Source organism: Myotis lucifugus, unplaced genomic scaffold (assembly GCF_000147115.1).
Source record: "Myotis lucifugus unplaced genomic scaffold, Myoluc2.0 scaffold_5, whole genome shotgun sequence".
Classification (NCBI taxonomy): Eukaryota; Metazoa; Chordata; class Mammalia; order Chiroptera; family Vespertilionidae; genus Myotis; species Myotis lucifugus.
In genome coordinates this window covers 2,629,789-2,642,610 of record NW_005871053.1, presented here as the reverse complement: position 1 = coordinate 2,642,610, position 12,822 = coordinate 2,629,789, and the positions used below count along the sequence as shown (strand labels likewise).

The window sequence follows — 12,822 nt, the reverse complement described above, 5'->3', positions numbered from 1 at the left end:
TGCCATGCGCTGCCTCCCCTACTCAGTTTAGAACGTACAAAGAAGTATGGGAGGAAAACGAATGGTTACAAATCAGCAAAGTACATTAAACATGATTAGAATGTGTGTACCTTCTACTTGTTGGCTGTGCATTGCTGTTTTCTGGAGTCCTAGGTTATGGCTGCTCACTACCATGTTTCACAAGTGCATAATTCTTAGCATCGCTAAGTCTAGCCGGGAGAATGTAGCTGTCGGCGAATGAAAGTGTGAGTGAGACCTTAGGCTGGTTTCTGGCTCAAGAATCTTCCTGAGATATGTAACCTCGAACACTTGGTCAGCTTCCTTCTGTGCGTTCCCAGACTAAAGCCCACAGGACTCTTGGGCAGGATGGGCTGGCTCATTGGCATTGGCCCACTAACGGCGTGTCTGTGTGCTTGTGCTCTGCCCTGAAGCATCCACCACTGGTTTTCTGCCCTGAAGTTCAGGGACATGACTTGGCCCAGGCAGTGAACTCTGACCCAATCTGGCTATAGGAGCAAAAAAAAACCCCCTACAACTTGGGAACTGAATGCTGTACAATATAGGACTGATTAACCATTGAGATATTCTCTAAAAGAAAAGTAATTTTTATATGTGCTTTCTAGAAGTGTACTTTTATTAAGTGGCAACATAAATATATACTTTTAAAATACAGAATATATAGAAAGGAAAATACAAACCATAGTTCCCTTACTCAAAGACAAAAACTGCAACAGGTCTATTAACATCCAGTCTTTCCTATTTTTACTAGAGGGGTGTGTGTGTGTGTGTGTGTGTGTGTGTGTGCATTTTACATAACAAAATATTAATATGCATGCCTTATAATTTGGCCTTTAGTAGACATTTGTTAAGTACATTAAAAATAACATTTAATTAGATTCTGAGAGCTATTTTTTCAGAGGAATTTTTAATGAACAATTATAATGCCATCCCCATAGTGAGACAAATTTTGTAATAAAACTACTGACTTTGAATCCAAATGCCATCATGAGTGTCATTTGGCACCAACAACTCTACATTATTGAAAGAATATTAATGTGGTCAGTGCAGTGAGGTGTGGTTAGTTCCTCAGGACTTCTCTGATGTGGTGACTAGTTGGCCTGCTGATGGTAAGAATAATAATAATTGCTGACATTTATTGAGTGCTTGGTGTATGTCAGGAAAAGTTAATTGCTCTCCATTTTATTAACTCATTTAACGCTCAAAACAGCACAAGGTATTTACATGTTGCAGAGGACGAAACTAAAATAGTTTTCCCATGGCCATGCAGTTAGTAAGTAGTGAAACTGGAATATAAAGCCAGCAGTTTGGGTGGAAAGCCTTTGCGTTTTACTAGTAGCTTAAACAGGGCAATCTTCCAGTCCTATCATATACACCAGGATTTCCCTTCTTTAATTTTTCATTTTAATTTATCATTAGCCAACTTGAGTATACTTTCAAGCAATCTCTTTTTTATTAAGCATAATGATTGGCATACACTTACAAGTCTATATGTTACATTTGATATATTTTGACTGCAAGTAGCAGAAAATATGACTCAAACTGGCTTAATCCAGTGGTTCTCAAACGTTAGTCTGCATCAGAGTCATCTGAGGGGCTTCTTAAGGCAGCTCTATTTCTCTGCATCTTTCTAGCTGTTAGCTCCTCTGTGTGTCTGCCTAACCCTCAAACACTGGCAAGATGACTGCAGCCATTTTAAGCCTTGAAACTATGCACAGAAATATGCAACGGAAAAGAACTCAGCTCCTTCAGCAATTTCTGCAAGAACAAGGAAGTTTCTTTACCAAAACCTTTAGAATGTTTCTTTGGGTCATGACCTAAATTAGATCACCTCTTCTTCCTTGGAAAAAAAACTCCAATGGGCAGGGCAGCACTGTTTGCTGGTTGGCTTAGGCCTTGTTCCTGAGCAGTCGAGGAGCATGGCATGCCTCTAAAATTAATCAAGGACTAACCTTGAAGTGCAGGAATTGTAGTTTTTAGATAAGGAGAACTTTGCTATTTTATCTTCCTTTCCATTGTTTTGGATCCAAGTACATTTTATAAAAAGTCTCCTTTCAGGAGAAATTTTCAGAATCTATCTTTGGAAAATTGTAGGCTATAATATTTTATCTTCCCAAGTCAACCTTAAAGCTAATATTTTAAGTTTACATATTAATAACAATGTAACAATATTTACAATGATAGAACAAGTGTATATATTTTAAAACAGTGCCTTTAACACATAATATTGAACAAGATTTTTCTCCTAAATAAAATAGGTACCTGTCTATATGCAAAGTCTCATGGGAGTTATGAAGCGAATGTTACTAATTTATAGAGTACCTGAGATATGCCAGGGACTGTACTTCACAGGCATTATCTAATTCTGTCTACTTGGAAACCCCAATAATTAGGTAATATTATTATCTATGTTTTGCAGATAAGGATACCACATTATTATATAATAATACATGTTTTCTAACATAATTTAAATAACTACAATAACTAATTTTCTTGATAACATGCCCTTGTATAATACATACTGCTCATTTATTTCAGGTGCATAAATACATAGTATACTAGTATATAGTATATGATGTGTATATGTACATATGGAAAGACAGAGAGAGAGGCCCTAGCTGGTTTGGCTCAGTGGATAGAGCGTCGGCCTGTGGACTGAAGGGTCCCAGGTTCGATTCCAGTCAAGGGCACATGCCCGGGTTGCGGGCTCTGTTCACAGTAGGGGATGTGCACCAATCAATGATTCTCTTTCATCATTGATGTTTCTATCTCTCTCTCCCTCTCCCTTTCTCTCTGAAATCAATAAAAATATATTTTAAAAAAGACAGAGAGAGAGAGAGAAGATAATCTCCATAAAGCTCTTAATGTAATGATGCCGGACTCATATTAAGTACCCTATAATACTGTTAGATTTTTTTGGTATTTTATTTTATTCACTATAACAGATATTTATTGAGGAACTATTAGCTGTGAAGCATTGTTCAAGGAAACGAGTACATATTCATATATACAAACATTAAACACCATATATTAAACACCAGCCCTTTAACATAGGATGTTCTTATTATACTCATTACAGAGGTGATTTCTCAAGCAAATTAGTCATGTAACTTGTTTCTTGATAAGAGCACGGGGAGTTAAGAGTGCCAAAATCAACAGTGTGTGTCAAAGGCTGCCAGGTTCTCTATAACAAAGGCTGAGTAAGCCATGACTCACAATCGGGAAACTTCTATTTGAGGGCCTTATTATCTCTCTTCATATCTGGGGTGTGGGAAAGACTGGTAGCAGTGGGCAGCAGGCAAGGGAGGAGTTCCGTTCTGTTCCCAGTGCTTCAAAGTGAGTGAGACGCATAGAGTGCAAGTTGTCCTGGAGGAGTCTTTTCTTATTCAAGGGAGCCCCCGGACGTGTAGATGGTGGTCTAGAACACATTCAGGACATTGGGGCTGGGTTAGAATTTATGATCTATTACAGTGTCTGTGGCCGATTTAGTCATCATCTAGGAGTAAACCTGACTCTGTCTCAAATTTAGACTTTCGGGGTTGCTTGCTGCTTCAGTTTATGCATTTGACTTATTTATAGTAAATGGAGGGAGAGTGTTTTTAAGGCTCAATTTTGACCCTGCACATAATGTAATTAAAAGAGAATGGTTTCCCAGTTGCCCAAAAGGGGTTTTAATTGTGGCTGTCATGTACTTTGGTAATGCCTTAATATTTGTTTATTATAGTTTTCTGTCTTTTGAAGAGTGATATCATCTACCTAGTGGATAATAAATTAGATTGCAAATGAAAAAGAGAGCCTTCACAGTTGGTACATAGTAGGCTCTCAAAAAAAAAAAAAGAAAAAAATAATGTCATATCTTTCAATGTATAGGTCCTTCACATCTTTATTAAGATCAATCCTAGTTATTTTATTTTTTTGTTGCAATTGCAGAAAGAATTGTTTTTTTCATTTCTTTTTCTGAACTATCATTGTTAATATGTAAGGATGCAATGTATTTTTGTACATTGATTTTATATCCTACAACTTTATTATATTTGTTTTATTGTTTCTAATAGTTTTTGTGTGTACAGTCTTTAGAGCTTTCTATATAAAGAATTATATTGTCTGCAAAAAGGGACAACTTTACTTCTCCACTCCCAATTTGGATGCCTTTTATTCCTTTATCTTTCCTGACTGCTCTTGGATATAAAACTGAAAGCAAAAACAAACAAGACAGACAAAAAATCACAGACAGACTACAGTATGGTGGTTACCAGAGGGAAGGGAAATGGGGGGAGACAGTAAGGGGTAAAGGAGGTAAAATATATGGTGACAAAAGTAGATTTGACTTTGGGTGGTAAACACACAATGCAACATACAGATGATGTATTATCGAATTGTTCACTTGACACTTGTATAATCTTATTAACCAACATCACTCCAATACATTTAATTTAGAAAAAGAATTTTAAAACATACAAATGAGTTTGTGTTATGCTAAATGACTATTATGTTTAGGATAACCATATAACAATTTATATTCCAAAGACATTTTTTTAGAGTAACAGCATCATGATTAATAATTAGCCCAGGACAGCAGACTAAACAAGGATTGTCCTCAGTAAATCTGAAGGTGTACTCACTCTAATTATAGTCATGTTGCTTTGTTGATGGGGCAAAAGGAAGGAGTCTGAACTCCTTATCTCTTGGTATCATAATTTTGCAATCACTCAAATTTTTTATTGTTGTTGGCCAAGGTCCCTCTCAGACACTTCACAATTATTTATCACTGGATCATGAACACAACATAGTTTGTGGTAAGTAGTTAAGTAGAAAAAGGAAAGTGTATGACCCAGTTTTCTTCTTCCCCTATTCTCCCGACTTTTCCCCCTGAACTGAAGAAAAACCTAGTTTTACTTCTTGCCTAAGCAGCCAACACAATGCTTCGAACTCACAAGAATAGCTCCCACCTCCTACATCACAGAAGTGTCCTTAGAGTTGGTGGGTTAAGAGTAGGGAGAAGACCTTTCATAAATTTTTGTTTGCAGTCCTATAATTTAAACTTGTCATGATCTAGAAAGCATTTCCTCCTTCCTGTTGCTGTTTAATACAAAATATACTTTGGTGATATTCTTAATGGCATTCAAGACACCAACTGAATTTGGAGGCAGGAATGTGGTTATACACCCTGCCTTAAGGTCCTAATGGAACAAAGAGTCCTGCTATGCTCCTGAGGAAAGAAATCTTTTTAAATTGAGGATCAAAAAGAAAAATGTGACAATTTTAAATAATTTTACATTTTATAAAATTGCATTTTTTAAATAGGAAAGATATATAATGTATAAACTACACACACAAAAAAATCTGACATTGCCTCTTTCTTATTTTGAGGACTGATTCTGAACTGTTTTAACTTTTGCTGTTAAATCTTGACTTTCTCAGAAACCAAAGGCACTTTGAGCCCTGGGCCAAAAAATTATCTAGGCTCTACCATCTACATATTAGAAAAGGGATCTAAAAGGAGGTAACTCCAGACCTTCATGTCAAAAAGATGGCACCTGGCAAACTTCTTGCTTGGCAAATTCTTTATTCATTCATTAATAATATTTTATTATGTCCCTACCAGTGCCATGATCAAAGCCAGATGCTACGAATTCAAGCTTGCTCACTGCCATCCCAGGCTTAGCCATTCCAGGCTTAAAGTCCAGTGAGGCAGATAGTATTGCTATGAATAATTACTATAAAACAAAACCAGTATTAATGATAGAGGAAGCTCAAGGCACTATGGAAACCTATAGTGGTCTAGGGGTCAGGGAAGTTCTCTCTGGTATGTGATTTGTTAAGCAGAGTAGGGTGAGTAGGAATGGCTATTTTATAATGGAAATTATGTCCAAGGAAAGAGGGATAGTCTATGAGGGATGATAAGAGAGAGCTTGATCTGAGGGTCTAAAAATAGACTAGCATGGCTCAAATAAAGATACCTGGTCAATATGAGGCTGGAGAGGAGAGCAGTGGCTAAATTATGGCAGTTCTATAAGTCATATTAGGAATTCAGACTTGATCCAGTAGGTAGCTGGAAAGCTGTTAAGAGGCTTTATGCAGAAGGTTAACATGATCAGGTATGCATTTTATAGAGATAATTCTAGCTCCAAAGACCACTTACAAAATGATACAATGGTCAAGGCCAAAATGATTAGCAATTTCGGCAAAGATGTCAGTGGACATGGGAACATTTAGAAAGGTTGTATTAACAAGACTTGGTGATTAATTGGATAAGGAAAGTGAAGTAAAATGTGCCTAGGTTTTTGGCATAGGAGCCTAAGTGGATGGGTAGGCCCTTAAATGATATACAAAACATTTAAGGAGAAAAAAAGTGGGTTTGCAAGTCGTGATACTGAGTTCCCTTTGGACAGGTTGAGTTTGAAAAAATCCTTGACATATTCAAGTAGAGATGTTAAACTGAAAGTTGATTGCATAGCTCAAGAGAACCACAGATAAAGATTTTGGACTCATTAGCATTTAATGGTCTTAAAAGCCCTGGAAGTAGATGTGAAACTCTGAAAAAAGTTGATAGAATGACAGGAGAGAAGGGTCAAGAATAGATTTTTAATGGACATCAATGTATAAAGGAGGAAGATGGCTGCTCTTGCACTTCTCTGGCCAAAAAAAAAAAAAAAAAAGATTTTTAAAGGGTTTATGAAATTGATGGCATGTGACCACAATCTAACTTGAGATGATAAGATATAGAGTCTAATATTATGTTCTGGGTTACAGTGTCAGTCAATATCTAAATATAGTTTTAAAGCCAGATTCCAACGAAAAAAAAAAATCTCTTGATCTTCTCTGGAAGTGAAGAGGATGCGGGGCCTGACTATCTCACTAATGTTATTACAGTTTCTTCCCTTTTCCTTGCCTTCTTTGGTAATGCTCTATCCAGGACATGCTTCTCTGGTAACATGCCAGGCGTGAGCAGCTTGAAGACTGCCCTCATCTTATTCTTAGATAATATTCTCACTCATATTATACAAAAAGGAAGTTTCATGATAGGGGTAGTGGGAAAATAAAGTATCTGCTTACTCCAGTCATGAGCTATTATTAGAAAGGCCAGAAATACCCTAAGTAGTAATCCAATACTCATTTCTCTCAAGAATCTCATAAAACTTAATTAAGGAGTACAAAGGTCTTAATAAAAACTTTAAAATGTATACAGAGAATGAAATAGATGCTCTTATTTTCCTCTCTGTGTTTCCAATCTGCATCGCATCCACTTACACATGCTCTCTTTTCATTAGAATTATGGCATATTAAATGTGAAAGGATCTCAAAGAGCCTCTAACCCAAGCCCTCTTTCCCCTGGCCCCTTGCCCACTTTATAGATGAGGGAAGTGAGATGCAGGAATGATAGCACTTATAACTTCATTTGCATGCTGCTATATATTTAAATAATGACATTCAAGGGACTATCACTGGATTACATTGGTTGAGACACTAGGCTCTTGGAATTGACTGGGTTTGAATGCAGTTCCACACAAGCCTTGGGCAAATTATTTAGCCACTTAGGAATTTCTCAGTTCCTTAGTTTCTGCATCTATGAAGTCAGCTCATTCTAATAGCTATTCATGAGTGTTAGACAATTCTCCATAGGTTTCTTGTGTTCCTGCCTATGTTTTGAACAGAGACACCGAACACCTTTGTTCTGGACTGCTTTTTCAAAAATGTTTGTATAGACCACAGGCTTGAAAGATAGAGATAGTGTTTGCCTCCAGAGCAAAGGGAAGGTTTGCTTACTGTCCAACAACAACAACAAAAAGATAATGTCTCCCTCTGGAGCAAAAGTGAGGTGTGCTTACTGCCAATTATAAAAGATTTAGGTCCCCTAATCTCAGGATTCCTACTGTGTAACATGGCCCACTGAGTGCAGAGGTATCACCTGGCTCTCAGAGAACTGGTACAAATGCTGACACTCTGACTATGAACATTAGTGTAAGTAATAAAGGTCTTTGTCTCTGACCTAGGAGTCTTATGTCTTCTGCCAATGTCCATGAAGTTATGGCAGGCTAATACATTTGCTTCCAAGTACAGTAGAATCTCAGATCCTTACTAGTTCTTAACAACTGATTTCTATAAAAACTCAGTAAAGCAAATAAGCATAAAGAACTTAGAAGAGTGTCTGGCACATAAAGACTGAGTAAATGTTGGTTGTTAATATTGTTAAATAATTATACCTGTAAAATGCACATGCTTTATTAGTGGCAAAGCCAGGACTAGAATCCAGATCTGTAAAAACGCAGCCTCATGTTCTCTTTACCTCTCCATTCTACCACTTCCCGCATCCCAACATTGTATTTTGTGCATACTTAACTTACAATTAATGTTGAAAATAATGCAATTTAAGAGGAAGAATTACAAATTTTATAACAACTTATTTGATGAACATGTTAATATTATGAGAGCGACAATAAAGTGTTAAAGTGTTAAGAAAAGAGAGGCCAAAACCATGGCAAGCTCTCATACATAGAAAAAATGAATTTGCTCAGAAATATTTTATGAGAAAAATTTGTAAATTTGAAAATTTCCTCATGACAGTCAATAGTTTAGTATGACTAATTTTATCCGCCCCCCGCCCCCCCGCAAATCCACTACTACTTTTTGCTAAAGGCTTAAAGAAAATTTCTAAAATGTATGTATCACAGATAGAATTTCTGAAAACAATAGCTCTATGGTACTAACTGCTGGATTTTGAAATATTTCCCTAATACATTTTGTACATGTCCTGGTTTAAGATTTGGTATCTGTATTAACACAGGAGTGAAAACAACTAATATTAATCAAATAATTGCTTTATAGCTGACCCATACTTAGTATTTTGCGTGTTTTCTTTCACTGAGTCCTCACAATAATCCTACAGGGTAGAAATTATTAGTAACTTTGTTTACGGATGAGAAAATGGTGCATAGAGAAATCAAGTAGCTTACCTAAGTTACACAGCTAGTGAGATCAAAGTGAACTAAAGTCTGAATACTAGTCACCCTGCTCCATTGAATCCTAGTTATACTGCCATCAATCTTGGTTAAATTTACTAAGTAAATAAATATGGTGAGATGAAATGCTAACATTAAGAAACTAGACTTTTCACCAAATAATAAAACACTTCAATAGTGGTCATTATAGATTAATAATTGCAAATCACAAATCAGCTCTACCCCTTCAATAAGCTACTCATGGATAGCCTGGTTCTAACTGTATGCTCTCTTGGATAAAATGTGAAATTTTTGAAGAAATGTGAGGATATAATTTAACCTTAGAAAACATTTTTTTTACTCTTTTTTAAAAATATATTTTATCTATTTTTTACTGAGAGAAAGGGAGAGGGATAGAGAGTTAGAAACATTGATGAGAGAGAAACGTCAATTCAGCTGCCTCCTGCACACTCCCCACTGGGGATGTGCCCGCAACCAAGGTACATGCCCTTGACTGGAATTGAACCTGGGACCCTTCAGTCTGCAGGCCAACGCTCTATCCACTGAGCCAAACCAGTTAGGGCAGAAAACATTTTTATAAATTAATCAATTTTCTTCCAGAGACCCTTGAAAATAATATTGTGAATACAAGTATTACATGAAGATAATACACTTTTACAAATTTCTTTATTTCCTTCACTTGCTTCATTGCTCACACACTTGAACATCATGTTTTCAATTGTGAGAAGATTAAGATTAATGCGTTGTGTGACTGTTTAAATTACACCGTTTCTAGAAAACTCAAAATTTTCTCCAGTTTTGTTAACTCATTTTTAGTTACTTCTCTTTCTGATTTTCTTAGTTCATCAGCTCTTTAAAAACATTGGGGACTTTTTGTGTCTTCTATCCTATTTCCAGAGCTCTGTTTTCTGTCTTAAAATCTGTCAAACATAGTAGCTCCATAAAAAAAGAAAATAACATTTCACCTGTTTTTTTCTTTCCTACAGTGCACTTTATGCTTTTGAAAATCATCATGATCACTTTCATTCTTTTTTTTAAAATTTCTTTATTGGTTAAGGTATTACAAATGTGTCCTCATTCCTCCCATTAGCCCCCAACTTCCACCCCCCATCCCCCCTACCCCGCACTCATACTCTTTCATTCTTGATCAACACTATAACAGCTTCCCTGAAGCAAAAAGAAGTAACTAAAGCAGGCAACATGCTGAATGAGCAGATGTGGGGACTAAATCTAGCCTGATGTCCAGCTATAGTCCTTGGCCACCTAATTTATATAATTTTAGGTAATTTTTATGTAATTTCAGGGTTTTCAAAACCCTGCATGTTTCCAGATCTTTTGAACATCAATTCGCCATGATCCTGGTTCATCATCAGTTTAGAAAGACAGGGCCTGTCGTTAGTTCACCATTGGTGAAACACCATAATCATGGAAGATTATTGCTAGAACTACTTATCAACTTGAGCTATGAGGACAGGACATTTCACTGTGTAGCAAGAAAACACAAGTAAGAAAAGGACATGTCAGGGCTGAGATCTCTACAGTAGCAGAGCACACGAGGGTGTCAGCTCTTCTGCAGGAGATAGGAACTTGGAAGGTGTTTTTTGTCTTCCTATGTGTCCATCATGGGGAAAGCACTGAGAAGATGGTAAAAATAATAAGATGTAAACCCTTTCTTTTTCTTCCTTCCTTCCTTCCTTCCTTCCTTCCTTCCTTCCTTCCTTCCTTCCTTCCTTCCTTCCTTCCTTCCTCCCCTCCTTTCATTGTTTTTAGAAAGGGAAGAAGGAAGAGAGAGAGAGAGACATCTATCATACACACCAAAGTGGGGATCGAATAGCACCTAGGTATGTGCCCCGACTGACAATCAAACCCACGACTCCTGTCACATTTTGGTATAAGAGATGACACTCCAACCACACCAGTCAGGGCTAGACTCTGCTTTTAAAGGATTTCCCATATAGTTGGGGAGATTAAACCCACATGACCTAGGTAGAACACTATATACAATTATTATATTTCTAGAAGCCCGGTGCATGAAATCTGTGCATGGGTTGGATCCCTAGGCCTGGCTGGCAATCAGGGCCGATCAGGGTGGGCCGATTGGGGCCCAAAGGCCCCAGCAGGGTCGGGAGAGAAGGCGACAGTTGCCGGGCCAGGCGCAGAAGGAATGGACACCAGACGCCAAGGCCGCCATCATTGGCGCCCCACCACTGCACGGTTCCCCGCCTCTCCCCCTCCGCCTTCCCTCACTGCCATGCTGCCACCACAGCGGGCGGGCAGTGGGCTGATCTGTGGTTGGCTGTGGGAGCGCACTGACCACCAAGGGACAGCTCCTGTATTGAGCATCTGCCCTCTAGTGGTCAGTGCGCGTCATAGCAACCGGTTGTTCCAGTTGTTTGGTCGTAACAGTCGCTTAGGCTTTTATATATATAGATGCTGTATAGTCAAAACTGTTAAGAGTTCAAAGAAGCACACTAATACTTCAAGATTTCTAGAAGCATCTCTAGAGATAACAATGAAAAAGTAAAGAGTGAAAAGTCAGGAGAGTGGTTAAAGAAGAAAATAGCAATGTATCTGTGGCACACTCCACTGACAGAAGGGTTGCATGGCAGCAGGTCCCAAAAGATTAGGCAAAAATGTTCAGCACAATGTGGCTTTGAACTTGGGACACCTTAGAAAAGAGACTTGGATTCCATGTGTGGCCATGACGCCTACAAAACTGTAATTCAAATTATCTGTAAAAGTAAATTAAATGAAATTTGCTTATTACCCTCCTAGTTTATAATGTGTTTAGCTCCTTTGGGTTATAGCAGGTATTATCTAAAAGCAAAATGGCAGTTACAAAAGAGTCATGGGAATATAAAATATAGCATAGTGAATATAGTCAATAATCCTATAAAATAAAAGTGTAATATGCAAATAGACCGAACGGCCGAACAGCAGAATGCCATCCAGACAACCATCTGGATGGCCATCTGAGACCACGCTACAACACCCACTGGCACCAGGCCAGCCAAGGTGGGTGCGATGCGATTGGTTGGGGGCCCTGTAGAGGGAGGCCCAGGCCACTGGTGGGCTGTGGAGGGTGGGTGGGGCCTCCCTCTGCGAGGGAAGCCCAGGTCCCGGGTGCCAGAGGAAAGCCGGTGCTGGCAGCCGGGGGAAAGAAGGCCTACTCTTGTACGAATTTTGTGCATTGGGCCTCTAGTTTTATAATAACTACTAGAGGCCTGGTGCACGATTCATGCATGGGCGGGGTCCAGTTGGCCAGCCCAAATGGGGGCCCATCGGGTCGGGCCAGTGGGGGTAAGGGGCTGTGGGCGGTTGGCCAGCTCTGCCCCCAATCGGGGCATTGGGGGCCGATCAGGAGCCAGGCCAATCAGGGTCCAGATCAGGCTGGTTGGCTGCCGCAGTGCACGTCATAGCCACCGGTCATTCTGGTCATTCTGGTCATTCTGGTCCTTCCGCCATTCTGGCCACTGGGCTTTTGTATATATAGATGTATGGTACTAAGTGGGTAATAGACTTACTGGGGGAATCATTACATAAATATCTAACCACTAGGATGTATACCCGAAACTAATATAATATTGAATGTCAACAGTAATTGCAAATAAATAAGTAGAAAAAAATAAAATTATATATTAAATGCCAATTTGGGCATGGCATTGGGGACTGAATTAATAGAACCCCATAAATTCTGTTATTGCCCTATAATAAAATACTACAACCTAAGGAAACATTGGTAATGAGAATAGCATCAGCACATTCTTTGAAAGATAACTGAAAAGGAGTTGCCTCTGCTGAAACACCTGTGTTTTCAGTGACTTTTTCTATGTTCCTCATTATT

General features: G+C 38.4%; 1 long non-coding RNA gene across 3 annotated transcripts in view; it reads right to left on the bottom strand.

The window, feature by feature from the left end:
- The window catches only part of LOC102428742, a 115,680-nt gene that overhangs the window by 31,186 nt on the left and 71,672 nt on the right, over positions 1–12,822 (bottom strand). Inside the window, exon 5 of one of the 3 annotated variants that reach the window (XR_002826346.1) lies at positions 2,967–3,436. The exons of the other annotated variants lie outside the window; for them this stretch is intronic. This is a non-coding gene — a long non-coding RNA (uncharacterized LOC102428742). Of the gene's footprint in view, positions 1–2,966; positions 3,437–12,822 lie in introns of those variants that run through there. 3 annotated transcript variants of the gene reach the window in all.